This window comes from Aquarana catesbeiana, linkage group LG01, assembly GCF_042186555.1.
Source record: "Aquarana catesbeiana isolate 2022-GZ linkage group LG01, ASM4218655v1, whole genome shotgun sequence".
Taxonomy (NCBI): domain Eukaryota; kingdom Metazoa; phylum Chordata; class Amphibia; order Anura; family Ranidae; genus Aquarana; species Aquarana catesbeiana.
The window spans coordinates 29,444,315-29,466,590 of NC_133324.1; positions in this window are offsets into that span (position 1 = coordinate 29,444,315).

The following is a 22,276-nucleotide window of genomic DNA, read 5'->3' on the forward strand; positions in this document are numbered from 1 at the left end:
GGTCCAGAGACCTGGGTAAAGATATCACCCCAGTTGAGTGGCAGACCTTTTTCACATTCACCCACAAATCTTCAATCTCCAGCTTCACGCAGGAGAAAAACTACAAACTACTCTCCAGATGGTACAGGGATCCGGTCTTGGTCCATGGGATGTTCCCCAACGCTTTGGATGCTTGCTGGCACTGTCACGGAGGAATAGGAACATACCTCCATATCTGGTGGGAATGCGATTCAAGCCACCCCTTTTGGAAAGGTATATTTGAGATCTATAATGAAATGTATGATGACTCTTTCACCCTCTCCCCAAAGGTTGCCCTACTGTCCATCTTCCCGACATCAGTCAAATCCCAGAAAACCAACCTCCTTAGATTTTTTTCTATCGGCAGCTCGGCAGCTGATCACAAAATATTGGAAATCTGAAGTAACCCCCCCTCCACAGATGGATTGCCATCCTCAATTACATCACGCTTATGGAGGAGATGCAGGCTAGGGAGGGAGATAACTGATATGAACACCTTAAACTATGGTATGTCTGGGTCCATTGATCAACCTCAGTTAGACTATTGAACAGAATCACTAGAGGTTGAGCTGGGGAATGCCTTTTGTGCCCACAGCCGCAACATCACTGGAGTAAGTGGTCCAGATGAATAGATGACCACACCCCAGTGAACGGCCCTCTAGGCATCCAATCACAGCCATAAAAATGCAAAATTGCTTAAAAGCTAGTAATTTGGGCGGGGGGTTACTCTGCCTGTACAGTGGTGCATCTGTAGCATGTATCCAAAATGCTGCTTTAAAGATGTGTGGCTTAAGCCTGGGTTCACACATGTGCGGTGGTAAAAGGCAGGAAGTGCTCTTGCATGCCTCCTGCCCTTACTTTAACATCATGAGTTGCCATTTGTGTGGAAAGGCTGGCCGCCAACATGCGAACTGCCCTAGAGCCATAGGCGTGCACAGGGGGTGTGCCAGATGTGCCTGGGCACACCCTTATCACTTTGTGCATTCCGAATTCCCCCTACTTCCCAGGCTCCCCTCCCCCTTGTTGCGTCCCCCCACCCTCCCTGCAGTGCTGCTGGCTTCCCTCCTCTCCTCTCTCCCTGGTTGCTGAGGGGGATGCTTCAGGATGGAGAGCAGGGAAGAGGCTAGTACATAGTTCCTTTTCTTAATGAACACAGTGAACACATTCGCTCACTGTGTCCATTCATAACTGATACATAGTAAACTGTTTTTACTATGCTTTAGTTTGTGAATGAGCAAGAAGCCACTCAGCACAGAGCATTCATCCGCTGCCCCGTGTAGTTGAGGCTGCAGAGAAAGACGTGTGTTTGAGCCTTGGGGGGCACACCCTAATGGAGTAGGCTGTGCACACCTATGCCTAGAGCATTATTGGTTGTTACTGTGCAATGAGAATAATTGGTTTACCCAAGAGCTCCCAGTATTTAAAAGAACTGGTAAAAGTATTACATTCCCACTGCTCCTCTACAAATGACAATTTAATCAATTAGAATAAAAAATAATATTGTACTTATTGCTTTTTGGCAGATAGTGAGAACTGTATGAATTGCCCAGAGGAAGAATGGCCCAATGAGAAGAAGGATCGATGTATTCCAAAACTTCCTGACTTTCTTTCCTACACTGATGGCATTTCTAAAGTATTCCTAACAGTTTCTTCTTTACTCTGCATTGTAACTGTTTTAATAAAGGGGATTTTTATTTCCTATCTAAACACCCCCATCGTCAAAGCTAATAACAGAAATCTGAGTTTTGTTCTCCTTGTCTCTCTCTTGTTGAGCTTCCTCTGTGTTTTCCTGTTCCTTGGTCAGCCCCTGGATATAACCTGTATACTTCGTGTCATGACATTTGGAGTCATCTTCTCCATAGCTGTCTCCTCTCTTCTTGCTAAAACAATAATGGTTTACATTGCTTTTAAAGCCACCAAACCTGACAGCTACTGGAGGAAGTGGCTTGGAAGCAAAATGGCCAGTGCCATAGTATCAGTGTGTTCATCCATTCAAGTAGTAATATGTATTATTTGGTTGTCCTCTTCTCACCCCTTTAAGGAAATGGACACTCACTCTTATAAAGACAAGATCGTCATTCAGTGTAATGAAGGATCAGTTATTGGGTTCTGCTCTGTGTTGGGTTATATGGGGTTTCTGGCAGCTGTGAGTTTTGTTCTGGCTTTCATGGTGAGGAAATTACCTGACAATTTTAATGAGGCCAAATACATCACCTTCAGCATGTTGGTGTTCTGCAGTGTCTGGATTGCCATGATCCCAGCCTATCTGAGCACTAAAGGGAAATACATGGTGGCTGTGGTGGTATTTGCCATATTGGCCTCAAGTGCTGGACTTCTAAGTTGTATATTTGTTCCAAAATGTGTCATCATCTTATTTAAACCTGAATTGAATATGAAAAAAATCTAGTCACTCATGGAAACTTAATCTCTCCAGACTAAACACCCCATAGACTCCCTTCTCCTTACCATAGCAGGCTGTCCTCCACCTAAGCCCCACTCGTTCCCATCAATCACAGGATCCCCACTGACGTGGAAAAAATTCTTGCCCAACCAGATTTCTAGATCTCCAACCCGCTCTATACCGATCCCTATAAGGGCCTTTGTTTATATCAAATCTTCTTTTTATTTTTATAATGCATGTTCGATACAGATGAAAAGACAATGATCTTTGACTAAGTAAACAACTTATAAAGAATTTACCATCAGAGACAAAGAGAGACAAACAAATACAAACAACATCAAAAACTCATATAAAATTAGCCACACACACCAACGCTAAACACTAAACATACACCTCACTTTAATTTCCGGTTGGTTTTACTTTGTTCAGCTCTCATCATATTAATATATTATAGATCAATCTCCTCGTCTCTATTCTCCCCCCCTGACCAATCCCTCCACATGAACCATCATATAGTAGATTACTCAAATCAATCCAGTAATGCCAAATTTTACTGAATTTCTGGGGGACTCCTCTATGTTTATATGTTAATCTTTCTCTTTTTAATATATAGTTTATTTTATTAATCCATTGTTTATGGGTTGGTGGAACCTTATCTGTCCATTTTTGTAGGATAAGTTTACGGGCTAGGTAGAGAGATCTAGTCCACATTATATGCATATCTACAGGTAAAATTCCATCTGGAATTATTCCCAGTAGTGATAATTTAGGAGTATTTATTATTTCTGTTTGCAAAATTGTACTTAGGGTCATAAAAACTTTTTCCCAATATCTACGAAGTTTGGAACATCGCCAAAGCATATGAACAAGGGAGCCATTCGAAACTAAACATCGCGGACACAAAGGCGATGCATTTTTTCCCCACACAAATAGTTTTTGTGGGGTATAGTGGGTTCTGTGTAGAATAAAAAGCTGAGTCAATTGCTGAGATGGTGAGATAGATACCTCAGGAAGGATCTCCATAACACGAGTTCATTCATCTGCATTAAGATCTATCAGATCTTTCTGCCAACGAATAAGACTCTTAGCCTGTCCATCTGCCTTCACTGTATTTAATAAAATGTGGTAAAGGTCCCCTATTAGTCCTCTTTTGGTAAGCCTAACTGAAGTTGCTTTCAGTAGGATTTCTGATGGATTATATTGAAATTGAAATGTTAAAGCTTGGCTTTGTAAAGCATGGCAAATCTGAAGGTACTGGTAGAAGTTAACTTTTGAAAGTTGGAAGCGGTCTTTCAATATACTGAAAGGCAATAAAGTATCCCCTTCAAATATCTGATAAAGAAAATTTATCCCAGCCCTTTTCCATTCTAGAAATTCTGGTAATTTATTCAACTCAGGTAAACAAGAATTCTCCCAGATTGGCATATGTCTTGTGAATCCCTTATGCTGCGTAATAATGCGTATTGTCTCCCACAGTTTATGGATTAGATAAAAAGTTGGAAGTTTTCTCTTCTCATAGAATCTGTGGGAGACTATTCGCTGAACTAATGGTAGAGGTTTAAACTGAGTCATTATTATATTCTGTATAGGGTCTTGGTCATCTATCTCCTCCCAATCACACCAATGTTGAAGTTGTGCTGCAAAAAAGTACAGTCTAGAGTTAGGAACCGCTATTCCACCTCTGTCTTGCGCCTGTTGGAGGGTTTCAAGTTTAATTCTTGGTTTACCATGTTTCCAAATAAGGTCTCTAAATATAGCATCTAGTGTCCTCAATAGTTTTAATGTCAACCAAACTGGTGAATTATGTAGTAGGAATAGCAATTGGGGAAGCCACTAGGGATGAGCCGAACACCCCCCTGTTCGGTTCGCACCAGAACATGCGAACAGGAAAAAAGTTTGTTCGAACACGCGAACACCGTTAAAGTCTATGGGACATGAACATGAATAATCAAAAGTGCTAATTTTAAAGGCTTATATGCAAGTTATTGTCATAAAAAGTGTTTGGGGACCTGGGTCCTGCCCCAGGGGACATGGATCAATGCAAAAATAAGTTTTAAAAACGGACGTTTTTTCAGGAGCAGTGATTTTAATAATGCTTAAAGTCAAACAATAAAAGTGTAATATCCCTTTAAATTTCATAGCTGGGGGGTGTCTATAGTATGCCTGTAAAGGGGTGCATGTTTCCCGTGTTTAGAACAGTCTGACAGCAAAATGACATTACAAAGGAAAAAAAGTCATTTAAAACTACTCGCGGCTATTGCATTGCCGGTCCGACAATACACATAAAAGTTAATTGATAAAAACGGCATGGGAATTCCCCACAGGGGAACCCCGAACCAAAATTAAAAAAAAAAATGACATGGGGGTCACCCTAAATTCCATACCAGGCCCTTTAGGTCTGGTATGGATATTAAGGGGAACCCTGGCCAAAATTTTTAAAAAAAAATGACGTGGGGGTCCCCCTAAATTCCATACCAGACCCTTCAGGTCTGGTATGGATTTTAAGGGGAACCCCGCACCAAAATTAAAAAAAAAACAGCATTGGGTCCCCCCAAAAATCCATACCAGACCCTTATCCCAGCACGCAACCTGTCAGACCGCAGGAAAAGAGGGGGGGACGAGAGAGCACCCCCCCTCCTGAACCGTACCAGGCCACATGCCCTTAACATTGGGAGGGTGCTTTGGGGTAGTCCCCCAAAACACCTTGTCCCCATGTTGATGAGGACAAGGGCCTCATCCCCACAACCCTGGCCGGTGGTTGTGGGGGTCTGCGGGCGGGGGGCTTATCGGAATCTTGAAGCCCCCTTTAACAAAGGGGACTCCCAGATCCCAGCCCCCCCATGTGAAATGGTAAGGGGGTACAAAAGTACTCCTACCATTTCACTAAAAAACTGTCAAAAATGTTAAAAATGACAAGAGACAGTTTTTGACAATTCCTTTATTTAAATGCTTCTTCTTTCTTCTATCTTCCTTCATCTTCTTCCTCTTCTTATGGCTCTTCAGGTTCTTCCTCCGGTGTTCTTGTCCAGCATCTCCTCCGCGGCGTCTTCTACCTTCTTCTCCTCGGGCCGCTCCACACCCATGGCATGGGGGGAGGCTCCCGCTCTTCTCTTCATCTTCTTCTCTTCTTCATCTTCTTCATCTTCTTCTCCAGGCCGCTCCGCACCCATGCTGGCATAGTGGGAGGCTCCCGCTGTGTGACGTGTCTCCTCTTCTGACGGTTCTTAAATAACGGGGGGGCAGGGCCTCCCGGTGACTTGACGGGACTGTGATGTCACGGGGAATGCCACAGGGAAGTCCCGTCATGTCCCGTGCGTCAGAGGGGGTGGGGTCACCGGGGGGCTCCGCCCCCCATTATTTAAAAACCATCAGAAGAGGAGACGCGTCACACAGTGGGAGCCTCCCACCATGCCGGAGAAGAAGATGAAGAAGAGAAGAAGATGAAGAAGAGAAGAAGATGAAGAGAAGAGCGGGAGCCTCCCCCCATGCCATGGGTGTGGAGCGGCCCGAGGAGAAGAAGATAGAAGATGCCGCGGAGGAGATGCTGGATGAGAACACCGGAGGAAGAACCAGAAGAGCCAGAAGAAGAACCAGAAGAAGAAGAAGAAGATGTAGCAAGATAGAAGAAAGAAGAAAGAAGAAGCATTTAAATAAAGGAGTTGTCAAAAACTGTCTCTTGTCATTTTTAACATTTTTGACAGTTATTTAGTGAAATGGTAGAGGTACAAACCCCTTACCATTTCACATGGGGGGGCGGGATCTGGGGGTCCCCTTGTTAAAGGGGGCTTCCAGATTCCGATAAGCCCCCCACCCGCAGACCCCCACAACCACCAGCCAGGGTTGTGGGGATGAGGCCCTTGTCCTCATCAACAAGGGGACAAGGTGTTTTGGGGGGCTACCCCAAAGCACCCTCCCAATGTTGAGGGCATGTGGCCTGGTACGGTTCAGGAGGGGGGGCGCTCTCTCGTCCCCCCCTCTTTTCCTGCGGCCTGCCAGGTTGCGTGCTCAGATAAGGGTCTGGTATGGATCTTTGGGGGGACCCCACGCCGTTTTTTTTTTTTTTTGGCGCGGGGTTCCCCTTAAAATCCATACTAGACCTGAAGGGTCTGGTATGGAATTTAGGGTGACCCCCACGTCATTTTTTTTTTTTTTTAATTTTGGTTCGGGGTTCCCCTGTGGGGAATTCCCATGCCGTTTTTATCAATGAACTTTTATGTGTATTGTCGGACCGGCAATGCAATAGCCGTGAGTAGTTTAAATGACTTTTTTTCCTTTGAAATGTAATTTTGCTTTTCAGACTGTTCTAAACATGGGAAACATGCGCCCCTTTACAGGCATACTATAGACACCCCCCAGCTACGAAATTTAAAGGGATATTACACTTTTATTGTTTGACTTTAAGCATTATTAAAATCACTGCTCCTGAAAAAATGGCCATTTTTAAAACTTTTTTTTGCATTGATCCATGTCCCCTGGGGCAGGACCCAGGTCCCCAAACACTTTTTATGACAATAACTTGCATATAAGCCTTTAAAATTAGCACTTTTGATTTCTCCCATAGACTTTTAAAGGGTGTTCCGCGGCATTCGAATTTGCGGCAAACACCCCAAATTGATAAAAGTGGATGGTGCTGCGCTAATCCAAAGCAATTAACATTGGATATAAGTGTGTGTGAATGAATAAATAAATACGTGTATCACAAATTCCGTGCAATTTCTTAAAAGAAAATATATATGTATAACCCAAATAAAATAGTCAATTACTTAGATGACTGGTGCGAGAGTGGCATACATACATTATAAATAAATAATCACAAAAAAAAAAAAAATCTAAGTCATCTAAGTAATTGACTATTTTATTTGGGTTATACATATATATTTTCTTTTAAGAAATTGCACGGAATTTGTGATACGCGTATTTATTTATTCATTCACACACACTTATATCCAATGTTAATTGCTTTGGATTAGCACAGCACCATCCACTTTTATCATTTACCCAAAAGGTCTGGTGTTCACCTTATCGGTGCATGCGGCTTTTCCACTCCTAGCTGCTTCCATATTTGATAGCGCGGGAATAACTCCCTAACTTACTAAACACCCCAAATTGTTCGCTGTTCGGCGAACTGGCGAACAGCCGATGTTCGAGTCGAACATGAGTTTGACTCGAACTCGAAGCTCATCCCTAGAAGCCACACCATCTTTACCAGATTTACTCTCCCTATCATAGTTAATGGGAATTTACTCCAGGTTTTACTTTGTTGCCTAAATTTACCTAAAAGAGGTAATACATTTTTATCTGTGTAATTCTTAACATTTGGAGTAATTATCACCACCAAGTACTTAAATGACGTAACATATTTCATCTGGTGATTCTGGTGTGGAGACCCCAATTGTATCGGGTCCATTGGATCAATCGGCATTATTATTGATTTATCCCAGTTAATATTGAATCCTGAGAAAGTACCATAAGGGCCTTAATCAAACATCTTCCAGACCTCAAAGCCTCTTCATGGAATAACCATGGTATAACAAATGTCCTCAATCTCATCAAAAGCCCTACGCTAAAACCTTTCAAGAGTCTCCAACATGAATTTGGCCTTCCAAACTCAGAATTCTCCACCTACGTGAGAATCTGCCACATTCTTAACTCTTCAAAATTGCCCTCTACAGACATGCTGCCTGAACCACTGTTTTAATTCTACACACACTTTCCATACCCCAAAAGAGGAATACCTTTATTCTACTCCTTACTGAATGACGACCGTCCCTACTCGAAAATTGCTACTCTGACTAAATGGACCGACAAGCTAACCATCCACATCACCCCTGATATGTGTCAACAAGCTTTTAGGGTTACCTATGCTGCCTCCCACTGCTCTAACCACTGGGAAACATATAAGAAAACCCTACATAGGAGGTAGTTAATGCCTTACCAACTCTCAAAAATATACATGGGAAGCCCAACGAGCTGTTGGAGGAATTGTGGTAGCATAGGATCCATTGCCCACATCTTATGGCACTGTAAATCCCTCACCTCATATTGGAGACAAATATTCACACTGATTTCCTCAGTCTCTGGCATACTTACTACCCTTACCCTTTCCCTGGCACTGCTTCATGTAGGTTTAGAAAAATACCCTTCAAACTCTGAATCTGTTAGCTAAATACTGTATTACTAGTTAATGGAAAACTTTAGAAACCCCCTCCATATCTAGCACAATTGCAAACCTTAACCCACAATGTGAAATGGAGAAAATAGTAGCTAGAAAAAATATGCAACTAGAAATATTTTATGCACAATGCTCACAATGGTTGATTCACCCAAAATGTAAAGTTCAAATATGAATTATATTGTTCTATACTGTTCTGAAACTTCTACACTTGTCACGCTAGTGATCCTTTCCCTATTTCCCTATTTCCCCTTTCCCCCCCAACCATCCCTCCCCCCCTTCATCTTCCCCTCCCACCTGTAGTTGTACGCTAATGGCAGATAATCTGAACGCATGTGTCTTTGCACACATTACGTTTTATAACTCTTAAATGTTTCTTGGTCAATATAAGATTGTTTTACTTTCTGTATTAAACCTCAATAAAGATCTATTGAACTAAACCTAATATGAATACAGAGTCATTTTTACGTGATAAAAAAATCGACATGAGTAACTACTCTTAGGGATCGGCTTATAAATGTTTTCACACAAGATTCAAATAGCTTTTACCCAAGTCTCACGAGATTGAAGTGACAAATGCCGGTAATTCTGGGTTAAGCTTGTGTGAATTCTATTTTTCAATACTCGGGTAGATAGAAGGAGATGAAACCTGAGGCTGGAAGTGGGTAATAGTTTTGTGTTCAAATTATTGTCAATATTATGTCTGTGTAGTCCTTTTAGGGCATCTGTTTAGCAGGTTAGCAGCTTCTGCAAACCAAGGGTGTTACTGCGATCATCCCGGGTTGTATATGCAAAACTCTGAATGCAAAATTAAGTATATTCCAAACATTAATTGGGTGACGAAGAATTAATATGTGTGTGTGTTCACACTGCAACAAATCTTAATGCATTAGTTATGCCTGAGTCACTAGATTGTCAACCCTATATTTTGTTAAGCCTTGGTGAAGGGGCTGATGTTGGAGCCCTGAAATGCGTTGACTGTTTTACCCATTTAATATTTAGAATATACCCGATTTTGGACTCAGATTATTTAGTAATCTGTATTTGTATTTGTATTTAGTAATCAATATCAATATTGATTTAGTAATCAATATCCAAATTAATCATTATCCAAATTAAGATTTTTAAACAAAACCCCCAGTGTCTTCTGTCAGGGACATCCTAAAACATTTAATGTGAAAATGACCAAATGTAACTTAAGGTGTAATAAAGTGCCTAAACCTTTATCAATTTCCCTACTAGCTCATTATGATATACTCACCTTAGAACAAAGCCTTTGCAGCAGCGCCCGCACACCACTGAAACGGCCGACATCTTTCCTGGAGTTTCGCTGGCCTTGGAACTGTGATTGACCAAAGCCACGATGAAGTCACTTCCACGCATGTGCGTGGGAGCTGCAGTTCACAGCACACTGCTCGAAAGGAACGGCACTCGTGGCCGTTTCTTCAGAGCGCATGAACCAGTGATGTCACTGGCTGCATGTAATGTAAATATCTCCTAAACAGTACATGTATAGGAGATATTTACACTACTTATAGGTAAGCCTTATTATAGGCTTACCTTTAGGTAAATGTTAGTTTACTTCCTCTTCAACTTACAAAAAAGAACTTAGATATTTACCAATTTCCCCACAATCTTCACACAATAGAAGACTTTATCTTTGCCAACATATTCTGAAAATGTCAGATCATTTGGTAAATCATAACAAAAGTTATTCACATTAAACTATTTTTTTTACAATCCTAAACATTTAATGTGAACCAATTTTCACCAAACTTTACACAATACCAGATACTGTCTATACCAACATATTCTGAAAATTGTAGGCCATTTGGTAAAATTTAACACAAGTTATTCACATCAAATGATATTATTGCAATCCTAAACATTTAATGGGAACAGCCTAGTGTAAAAAGAGCTTAATGTACCATAATGTGCCCAAACCCTAATCAATTGCTTTGAAACTTTGCACAACCTAAGTTTTCAGTTGTCCAAACCTATCCTAGAAGTTTCTTGGATTTTGGTCTCCCACATGACAAATGAAAGACATTAAGCTTGCTTTTTTGAGAGCTTAATGTGGCTTAACGTACAAAAAAGGATTTAGATGTAAATCACGTTTCCCCAAACTGCACAGAATAGAAGACTGACTATGCCAACATATTCTGAAAATTTCAGATCATTTGGTAAATCATACAAAAGCGTATTCACATTAAACTACAGTATTTTTTACAATCCTAAAACATTTAATGTGAACAGTTTAAAGTGGTTGTAAACCCACTTGTTAATTGTCAGGCAATCCCCTGTCTTCCATAATGCAATGTGTCTACTTTATAGGCTTTATTTAAAAAATGCCTCTGTATACCTTATTTCCTAGCAACAATTGGTGCTCACATCACATGGCTCTGTCCATTCACAGAGCTGGAGTCCACGGACCCGGAAGGAAGATGGGCGAAGATGGATGCAGCCTCCAGCAGTGACAACGAGGGCTTCGTTTACAGGTAAGTTTCACATAATGTGCTAGTATGCGATACATACTAGCACATTCTGCATTTACTTTGCAGGTCAGCAAAATGTAAAAAAAAAGAGGCAGGGTTTACTTCCTCTTTAATGTAAAAAGAGCTTAATGTACCATAATGTGCCTAAACTTTAATCAATTGTCTTGAAACTTTGCATAACCCAAGTTCTTAACATCCCAAACCTAACCTAGAAGTTTCATGGATTTTTATTTCCCACAAAGCAAGTGAGTGACATTAAGCTTGTGTACCCCTTTTATGTAGTGGCCATAGCGTGGGACATCCAATAGGGGAATAGTATGTGTGTGTGGCTCACCAGCCAATTACTAGGGGTTTCTTGGCCAGTGGTGCATGCTGGGAAAGTCCTGAAGAAGTGCATATATACTGGGGAGAATATGCTCAGTTGTAGTACAGCCTACCTCCAGGCTTGGCCTGGAGATGGGAATGCTCAAGTGTGGGAAAGGTTTGACTAGGCCTCAAGCCTAGAAGAGGCCTCACATGCTGATTGAGGAGGAGAACCAGAGAAGCTGGATGGCTACTAGAGGTACCTGGTACCGGAATGGACCAAAGAACCAAGTCTGGTGTCTCTCATACTGAATATCTCATGCCTATCCCCAGTGCCAGTCTGTGCTCCTATTGATTCGGCACTGTGGAATACTGAAAGGAACTGGTGAAGCTGGAGTTCTGTTCTAATTTTACCATGGATGTTCTAAGCCCTATACCAGTGATGGCGAACCTTGGCACCCCAGATGTTTTGTAACTACATTTCCCATGATGCTCAACTACACTGCAAAGTGCATGAGCATCATGGAAAATGTAGTTTCAAAACATCTGGGGTGCCAAGGTCCGCCATCACTTAAAATGACTGGCACCAATTTTTTCTTTGATTGCACATGCTTTCACTGGCTTAGGATCTGCCTGAGGACAAAATGTCAACCTTCCCTGCCTTTGGGGGTCCATGCTATGCCTCTGGGGGTCAGGGGGTGCTGCACTTGTTTTTTTGGGAGCTGAATGTGGCTTAATGTACAAAAAAAAAACTTGACAGTTATCAAATTTACCCAAAATTCACACAATAGAATCTATCTATGCCAACTTATTTTAAAAATCTCAGGTTGCTTGGTAAAACAGACCAAAGATTATTCATATTTACCTATTTTATTACAGTCCTGAAATATTTAACTAAAACAACTTAATGTAAAATTAGCCTAATGTGTAATAAAGTGCCTAGTAAATTTGCATAGAACTTTGCACAAGTTCTTTTTTGTACGCTAAACCACATTAAGCTCCCAAAGGATAAAGCTAAATGTCAATCATTTGCCTTGTGGGAAACCAAAATCCATGAAACTTCTAGGATGGGTTTGGGAAGATAAAAACATAAGTTGTGCAAAGTTTCAAGGCAATTGATTAAGGTTTAGGCACTTTATTGTACGTTAGGCAACATTAAGCTTCCCAAAAAACAAGCTTCATGTCCCTCATTTTCTTTGTGGGAGAAAAAAATCCACGAAATGTCTAGGATAGGTTTGGAGGGCTATTGATTAAAACGTAACTCCACTTTTGTTGAGAAAAAAAACATCTATGTACATTGCAAGGATTATGACAACCTTTCTTACAGATTTCTACCCTTGGTTATTCTGAGGAAATCCCTCTGTGTTTCTCTGTGCCAGTGTGGGAAAGTGAGTCTAATGGGAGTGGTTCCATAATTGTCAAGCAGCTGTGCACCTGCAGGACACTAATGAGAAAATCTGCGGGGCCTGCATCCCTTTAGACATGTTCCTATTGGGATCTCACCAAAAATGACATTTTTGTTCCAGGGGATGCCTGAAATCTGACTTATATCTTAGTGCAGACTTCTGGGAAAATCAGTGAGCTAATCACACAAGCAGGAAATTATATTTCTGGGGGGCGTTCTGTGTACACAACACGTCCAGATAGCCATACTGCCTGTTTATCAACTATGCCTCTGCCTGCCGTCTGCAAAGTTTATCTGCCATGTTTCTGCCTTTCACGTGAACTGACCCTGGACTGTATCGACTGTATGCCTCTGCCTACCGTCTATTTACCTGCACTGACCTTGGTCTGTTGACCATTAAGGATGAGCAGAACACCCCCCCCGGTTCGGTTCACACCAGGACTTGCGAACAGGCAAAAAATTTGGACGAACACTGTTAAAGTCTATGGGACACAAACCTGAAAAATCAACAGTGCTCATTTTAAAGGCTTATATGCAAGTTATTGTCAATAAAAGTGTTTGGGGACCCGGGTCCTGCCCCAGGGGACATGTATCAATGCAAAATAAAAGTTTTAAAAACTGACATTTTTTCGGGAGCAGTGATTTTAATAATGTTTAAAGTGAAACAATAAAAATTAAGTATTCTTTTAAATATCATGCCTGAGGGGGGTCTATAGTATGCCTGTAAAGTGGCACAGTTTTTCCGTGTTTAGAACAGTACAACAGCAAAATGACATTTCTAAAGGAAAAAAGTAATTTAAAACTGATCGCGGCTGTAATGAATTGTTGGGTCTCGGCAACCTCGGGAACTCCGAACCAAAACATTTTTAAAAAATTGCATGGGGGTCCCCCCAAAATCCATACCAGACCCTTATCTGAGCATGCAACCTGGCAGGCCGCAGGAATAGAGGGGGGATGAGAGAGCACCCCCCTCCTGAACCGTACCAGGCCACATGCCCTCAACATGGGGAAGGTGCTTTGGAGTAGCCCCCCAAAGCATCTTGTCCCCATGTTTATGGGGACAAGGGCCTCATCCCCACAACCTTTGCCTGATGGTTGTGGGGGTTTGCCGGTGGTTGGCTTATCGGAATCTGGAAGCTCCCTTTAACAAGGGGACCCCCAGATCCCAGCCTCCCCCCCATGTGAATTGGTAATGGGTACATTGTACCCCAACCATTTCACAAAAAAGTGTCAAAAATAGTCCTTTATTAAAAATAAAAAATAAAAATGTCCCGCAATGTGGATCCATCTCACGCCACCTGACGGACCGAAAAAAGAAAAAAAAATGCAACAGCTCCGCCTCCATGGGAGGCTCCCTCTGAGTGATGCTTCTTCTCTGTGACAGCTTTTATATAGCTGAAGGCGGGGCCACCTGGTGACGTAAACGGGTGACCCGGCCCCCCTGATGCCACGTGAAGTCAGAGTCACCGAGTGGCCCTGCCCTCAGCTATATAACAGCTGTCATCGAGAAGAATCGTCACTCGGTGATAAAGGACTGGTCCCAAAGTATCTCCTGTTTTTTTTACTATTTTTGACACTTTTTTGTAAGATGGTAGGGGTACAATGTTCAATTCACATGGGGGGGAGGACGGGATCTGGGGGTCCCCTTGTTAAAGGGGGCTTCCAGATTCCGATAAGCCCCCTGCCTGCAGACTCCCACAACCAGCGGGCAAGGGTTGTGGGGATGAGGCCCTTGTCCCCATCAACATGGGGACAAGGTGCTTTGGGGGGCTACTCCAAAGCACCCTCCCCATGTTGAGGGCATGTGGCCTGGCACAGTTCAGGGGGGGCGCTCTCTCATCCCCCCTCTTTTCCTGCAGCCTGCCAGGTTGCATGCTCGGATAAGGATCTGGTATGGATTTTGGGGGACCCCTATGCCATTTTTTTTAAATTTTGGCACAGTGTTCCCCTTAATATCCATACCAGACATGAAGGGCCTAGTATGGATTTTGGGGGGACCCCCATGCAATTTAAAAAAAAAATTTGGTTCGGGGTTCCCCTTAATATTCAAACCAGACCTAAAGGGCCTGGTAATAGACTGGGGGGGGCACATGCCATTTTTTTCAATGAGTTTTATCTATATTGCCGAGACCCAACAATTCATTACAGCTGCAATCAGTGTTAAATTACTTTTTTCCTTTAGAAATGTCATTTTGCTGTGGTACTGTTCTAAACATGGGATAACTGTGCCAATTTACAGGCATACTATAGACACCCCCCAGGGATGATATTTAAAGAAATATTTCATTTTTATTCTTTCACTTTTATGCATTATTAAAATCACTGCTCCCGAAAAAACTGCAGTTTTTAAAACTTTTTTTGCATTGATACATGTCCACTGGGGCAGGACCCGGGTCCCCATAAACTTTTTATGACAATAACTTGCATATAAGCCTTTAAAATGAACACTTTTGGTTTTACATGTTAGTGTCCCATAGACTTTAACAGGGTTGTTTCGAATTTGCCACGAACACAGCATAATGTTTGTTGTTCTCCGAACGTCCGAACAACCAAAGTTCAGCCCGAACTTATGCTTGGACCGAACCGTTCGCCCATCCCTATTGGCCATGTTTTTGCCTGCCACTTGGGCTAATCTTTCACCCTGCTGCACAGGGGTCTCACATATGTGAGGACCTCCAGAATAGTGTTCTGAGTTGAGAAAAACAGTTCTTGGTTTTCTCTTTGTTTTGTAATTCCCAGAACAGGGTCTGGAGTCCGGAGGCTTCAAAGCAATTGGGGAGGGAGAAGCTTCTTCCCCTGTCCCCATTCTTTTATGACTGAGGCCCTAAGCTTGATAGTCCTGCCTGGACCAATACTTGGCTGTGCTGACAATATATCTGCCTGCACTGCCCCAGGACTTTTTATGGATCATGTTGTAGTGATATAGTATAGTGGGTATATAATTAATATTTAGGTATTATAATGATGATGTAAGTACTCTTCCACAGCAACCCAGTTCTTCCAGAGAGTCCAAAGTCCACAGATAACAAAAATCCAACAGAGTAAATATAACTCAGAGTCACATTTTTTCCTAGATCTGAGCCTTCATAATCACACACACAGACTAGACTGAACGCAAGGTTATATTCAGCTGCAGTCATAAACTGCCCTAGTTTGCATTCTTGCACATTAACATTAACATAGCCCAAAGTCACTATCTGTCCCCTTTGATATGTGGAGTAAACCTTGTTTGTCCACTTCCCCTTTGATCAACAAGTCCCCTTTGATATGTGTAATTAGATTAACAGATACCAATGTAGCCTGCACAATGGACTTGTCCTAGAATGCCTACATATAACACCATATATAAAATACATACATATATATATATATATATATATATATATATATATATATATATATATATATATATATATATATATATATATATATATATATATAAAACACACTACATATACCCCCACTTGGGTCGGTTCTAACTACTATTATCATTATTATACAGGATTTATATAGAGCCAACAGTTTACGTAGCGCTTTACAACTTGAGGGTAGACAGTACAAATACAATACACTTTAATACAGTAGGAATCAGATCCTCATGATCCTCCTCAACTACTAAAACTGACCCATAAATCAAACAACAAAAATATCATTATGATTTAAGGTACTGAATGCTTTACAATGGCTCATATAAAATATGAAGATGAAACTGGTTACATCTCTCTTCACCAGCCTCTAAAATATCCCCATGAAACAGTTATTAGATAATATAACTTTTTGACCATGACTGGAAAACGATTTGGTAAACATCAGTGGCCCGTATAGCTGTTAGGCCTTATTATATCACATCAAGATCTTGAATATTGCTCAAAGACGAGCTGATGCCACAGTCCATTCTTCGGTCTGACTTCATCACATCTCTCACCATTTCACTGAAAGTAAACTTGGTATGCTCTGGAAGCTCCAATCCACATAAGTCCAGGATTCTCTCATCTCCAGGCTCAAGCCTTTCATTTTTAAAGATGCTTTTACACAAACATTCTACTTTCATCTTTATAGTAAGAAGAACTACCAATGTACCAGCACTCACTTTCAAGGTCAAAAGGTTTGCACACGGCAGTAAAAACTCTGTGCTGCAAACTATTTCCTTGCACTTGACATTCATGAGTCCATCTTGCCAGCATTTTACAATTCACATCTGCTTCTTTCCATTTCCTATTTAAACAATAATGACCTGTTGTGTACCTGTCAAGTACCAGAATTTGTTGATTGCCAGCCACAATTTGCTTTTGTAATTTGCTGTAGGCCGACCCCTCATTACCTTCAATAGAGCAGTTACTTCGATCATTCAGTCCATAATTCCACCTGAATGGTATACCAACATATACATATACCCACACACGATGGTTCAGATAAAATTAGCTTGACATCAGTGTTTATCAGATCTTCTCTCCAGACAAAGCGGCAGTAGAAATTCTTGGCAGTATCCTCACCATGAAAGGTAGAAAGGTCTTCTTCATCCATATATGTCATAGCCCTTAGCATATTATAAACAACTGATTCGACAAAGTTTCAAATCATGACTGGAGTGATGAATTTCACTCACCCCTCTTATAAATTTAGGAAAACAATCCAACATACTATTCTACTCAGTCTAAGTATACAAATACTCAGACACCCAGTAATTTATGCTATGCCAAGCCATTGTGCAAATATATTGATCAATACGTATTATGTAATATGTATAGATGTTATGAAAATTATTTTAGGTTTATATGATTCTCTTTGATTTTAAGATAAAGTTCAAGAAATAAAACATAATGAAAATAAAAAATGAAAAGCAACACATATCAGGAAAAAGGAGAATAATTAAAAATTAGGGCGTTGAAGAAAAAAGAAAAAAGGTCCATTGCTTGATAAATATTGAGAGATTCCATGAATTCTTTATAGTTCCTTGTATAGTGATATATTGTCTATTCAGCGTTTCTCACTAGCCAGCAATGTCAGATACCTCTAGTGCTTCTGCAATTCACATGCAATCGAGCATCTCCGGCAATATCTGAAAGACAAAACTTTCCAACAAAACTCATTAGCAAGGTCCTTAAACGTTGTTTGAAGTTAAAACAAAGCACTATTTACACATTTACAGTTTGAAGCTAATTCACCCCCACTGCTAGACAAGTGTCATTTGCGTTCAAAAACAGATCTGAAGAATGTACATCTTGTACCCCCTTCAACTGCTCTAATAATGTATCACGTTCCCCTCTCATCTTGTCATACTCAATCTTCAGGTGGTCATATTTCTGTTTTAACTGAGAAAACGGTATCCAGGTCTTGGACCTTTTCTTATAATTATTTTGGTCAGCTTTGTTTTTCATATTAATATCACATATTTGACCCGGTGTCTCCTCTCTGGGTGTTATCATAGGATATTATCTTTTGATCTTTATATTCAGTATTTGTCCTAAACAATGTGGCTAAATCAATTTTGACAGCTTGCTCATTTGACTTTCTCCATAAATGGTCTGCTCTCAACAATATGTCTTTTAAATCATGAGGATTTGGGGTAACTAATAAAATATTTTGTTTGATATCTTCATGCAAAGCATCTAGAAACATACTCACATGTATCAAGCCACCACGCTCAAATGCAAGGTTATTACCGACCAATAATTCCATAATAGTTGCTATCTTGTGTGACAATTCATAGGGAGATTTGTTTTACATTTGTTGGATCCTCCCATGAATAGTAACATCAGAACGTACACCATACAAAACACATAATAATTCCAGTAATATGTCCCTTGTCCTCAGAGGCTGAATACAGATCTGTTTAATTCTCATCCAAAGACCACTTCCTATAGAATGTTGAAAAACTCTTTCTAAGTCAGATGGGTTGAGATTGTACATATCTCTGACCTGCTGCACGTCACAAAACCATTTTAAAAATCTGTTTAAAGCGGGGGTCCACCTATCTATCGTTTTTTTTTTTTTGAGTTCATTCACGAACTTTTCTTCTCAGCATTACATACTCACATATTGTGTGTAATATGTCCGCCTGTGTCAGATTTCGTCGGAAAGAATAACTTATATTATTCACTGCAGGCGGTTTCCATCTTCATTGTGGGCATTTGAAGCCCACAAGCATTTATTTCCTGGATGTGGTGAATGCTGTGCTCCCAGCATTCACTGCTCCTTCCCGCACATGCTCAGTGGCATCCTGGGAAACCTGAGACTAGCTCCCAGGAGTCTGGGAGAGGCTAGAAACATGCCTATTCCCATGGGAGGAGAACCAGGAAGTGCAAAGAAGAATAGAAAAATAAAAGGTAATTACGGCGATTTAAATTTTTTTAAAGGGCATGTCAGCATCTAGGCAAGGAAGAGAATACATACAGATATTGTTCAAAATTTGGGTGGAACCCTGCTTTAAATCATGGTAGGGAACCATTCCTATTTCTTTAAGAATTGCGTCTAATTCTTTTGGTTTCAAAGGCTTCATTACAAGCTGAACTTCACCTGTATTATTATTATTGTTGTTATAAACTGTGGTGGTCACAGTGGGTGCAGCTGGCAATGAATTATCAGATTTAATATGAGGTTCTGTTTCATTTGATAGAAAGTTTGTGTTTGTATTTTGCTGCAGATTGTTGAATCCAAGATTTGATGCATATCTGCATTCCCGAGATCTCTTCTCTAATTCCATAATTCTTAATTTCAATCTCTCATTTTCCCCTGATAATTCATCACAACGTTTCGATTTCTCAAGCAAAGCTCCCCAATGGTAACTGCAGGCAATTTTAAATTTACTGGCTCAGTGTCTGATTGGTTTTGTAATCTCTGACAAACCTTGTTGCTTTTATCAACTGCACTCTGTAACTGCGCAATTTCCTCAACCTTACCATTCAAAGAACTTTCCATTGTTAAACAGCAAGATAACAAGCCCTGCACAACTTTTCTTTTACTTTCTGAAATTTTGCTATCAAAAACATTTTTCCTCTAAAAATTCCTTCATCATAGTCCACGTCTGCTTACATTGTTCTGGAATTTCATAAGGACCGCCATGGCGCTTAATACATTTTAATACGCACCTGTTAACTTTATCAGAACCGACACTAGCTTCACACTGAGTAAGCATTTTGACTATATTACTAATAATAAAAAAAAAAGGAAATATTTTACTCACCGCATTAGTTACTCTCTTCAGCTTCCAAAAATGTGTGGAAAAAAATGATCCATTCAAAAGACTCATTATGCCTCATAGATTATACGTTGGGGTGTTTTATCTCCAAAATGGGGTAATTTTATAGGCATTTCCATTGTCCTGGTGCTCCAGGGCCTGATAGGTCATCATCAAATTACATGTGTAATTTATGCTCCTAGAATGCCTGGAGGTGCTACTTGGATGTTGGGCCTCTGTATGTGGCCAGGCTGTGTAAATGTCTCACACATGTGATATCGTTATACTCAGGAGGAGTAGCAGAATGTATTTTGGGGTGTAATTGCAAGTATGCATGTTCTTTGTTAGAGAAATAACTTGTTAATATGACAATTTTGTGTAGAAAAATAAAAATGTTTTGTGGGAAAAAATTACAACTTCAGAAAACTCTCCATGCCTTCTACTAAATAGCTTGGATTGTCTACTTTCCAAAAAGTGGTCATTTGGGATGTTTTTGTACTGTCCTAGCTTGTTAGTATCTCAAGAAATGAGATAGGCCGTCATTACATCAGGTGTGATCAATTTTCAATAATTGGCACCATAGCTTGTAGACTCTATAACTTTCATAAGTGTTATAACTTTTATAAGTGTTTTTTTTTTCAAAATTTTGTTTGGGTACAGTGTAGCATGACTGAGTAATTGTCGTATGAGAGCAATGAAAGTTGAAAATTGCTCTGGTCAGGAAGGGTCTATAAGTTCCTTATATTGAAGTGGTTAAGCCACGTTTTAGGATTGTAAAAAAAATGGTTTAGTGTGAATAACTTTTGTTCTGATTTACCAAATGATCTAAATTTTATTAGAACATGTTGGCATAAATAGTCTTTTATTGTGTGAAGTTTGGGAAATTGGTTTACATTTAAGCTCTTTTTTGTAAGTTAAGCCACATTAAGCTCCCCCAAAAACAAGCTATATGTCTCTAGTTTGCCTTGTAGGAAACCAAAATACATGAATTTTCTAAGGTAGGTTTGGGAAGTGGGGAACTTAGGTTGTGTAAAGTTTCAAGACCGTTGATTACGTTTTAGATACTTTATTGTACACTATGTCACATTAAGCTCCCAAAAAACAAGCTTAATGTCCTTTATTTTCTTTGTGGGAGACCACAATCCATGAAACTTCTAGGATAGGTTTGGGAAATGGAGAACTTAGGCTGTTCAACGTTTCAAGACAATTGATTGAGGTTTAGGCACATTTTGGTATATTAAACTTTTTTTTATATTAACCACTTAAGGACCGGAAGGATTTGTCCCATGACCAGGCCATATTTTGCAATGCAGCACTGCGTTGCTTTAACTGACAATTGCGTGGTTGTGCGACGATGTACCCAAACAAAATGTATGTCCTTTTTTCCCCACAAATAGAGCAATAGAGCTTTCTTTTGTTGGTATTTGATCACCTCTGCATTTTTTTGTGTGCTATAAACAAAAAGACCGATAATTAAAAAAAGGACAATAATTTTTACTTTTTGCTATAATAAATATCCCCAAAAAAATAAAATCAGTTTAGGCCAATATGTATTCTTCTGCATATTTTTGGTAAAAAAAAATCACAATAAGCGTATATTGATTTGCGCAAAAGTTATAGTGTCTACAAACTATGGGATAGATTTATGGTATTTGTATTATTTTTTTTCTACTAGTAATGGTGGTGATCAGCGATTTTCAGCAGGACTGCGACACACACTTTTGATACTTTTTTGGGACCATTGACATTTATACAGCGATCAGAGCTAAAAATAGCCATTGATTACTGTATAAATGTCACTGGCAGGGAAGTGGTTAACACTAGGGGGCGATCAAGGGGTTAAGTGTCCCCTAGGGAAGTGTTTCTAACTGTGGGGACAGTGTAGTGACTGGGAGAGGAGACAGATCACTGTTCCTAATCACTAGGAACAGACAATCTGTCTATCCTCCCCTGACAGAACAAGGATCTGTCTGTAGATCCCCATTCTGTCTCTCTCAGGACATTGCGGCTGCCAACCACGCGTATCGGCTCTGGTGGTGCGCCCCCTAGTGGTCTTAAAGCAGCCGACGTACCATGATGGCGATTTGCCCAGGAGAGCCAACCTGCCGCAGTACAACTGCGGCGGCTGATCTTTAAGTGGTTAAGCCACATGCTTTAGGATTGTAACAAAATGGTTAATTGTAAATAAGTTTTGTCATGATTAACCAAATGATCTGCAATTTTAAGAATATGTTGGCATAGACAGTCTTTCATTGATTGAAGTTTGGGGGAAATTGGTTAATGTTCTTTTTTTACGTTAAGCCAC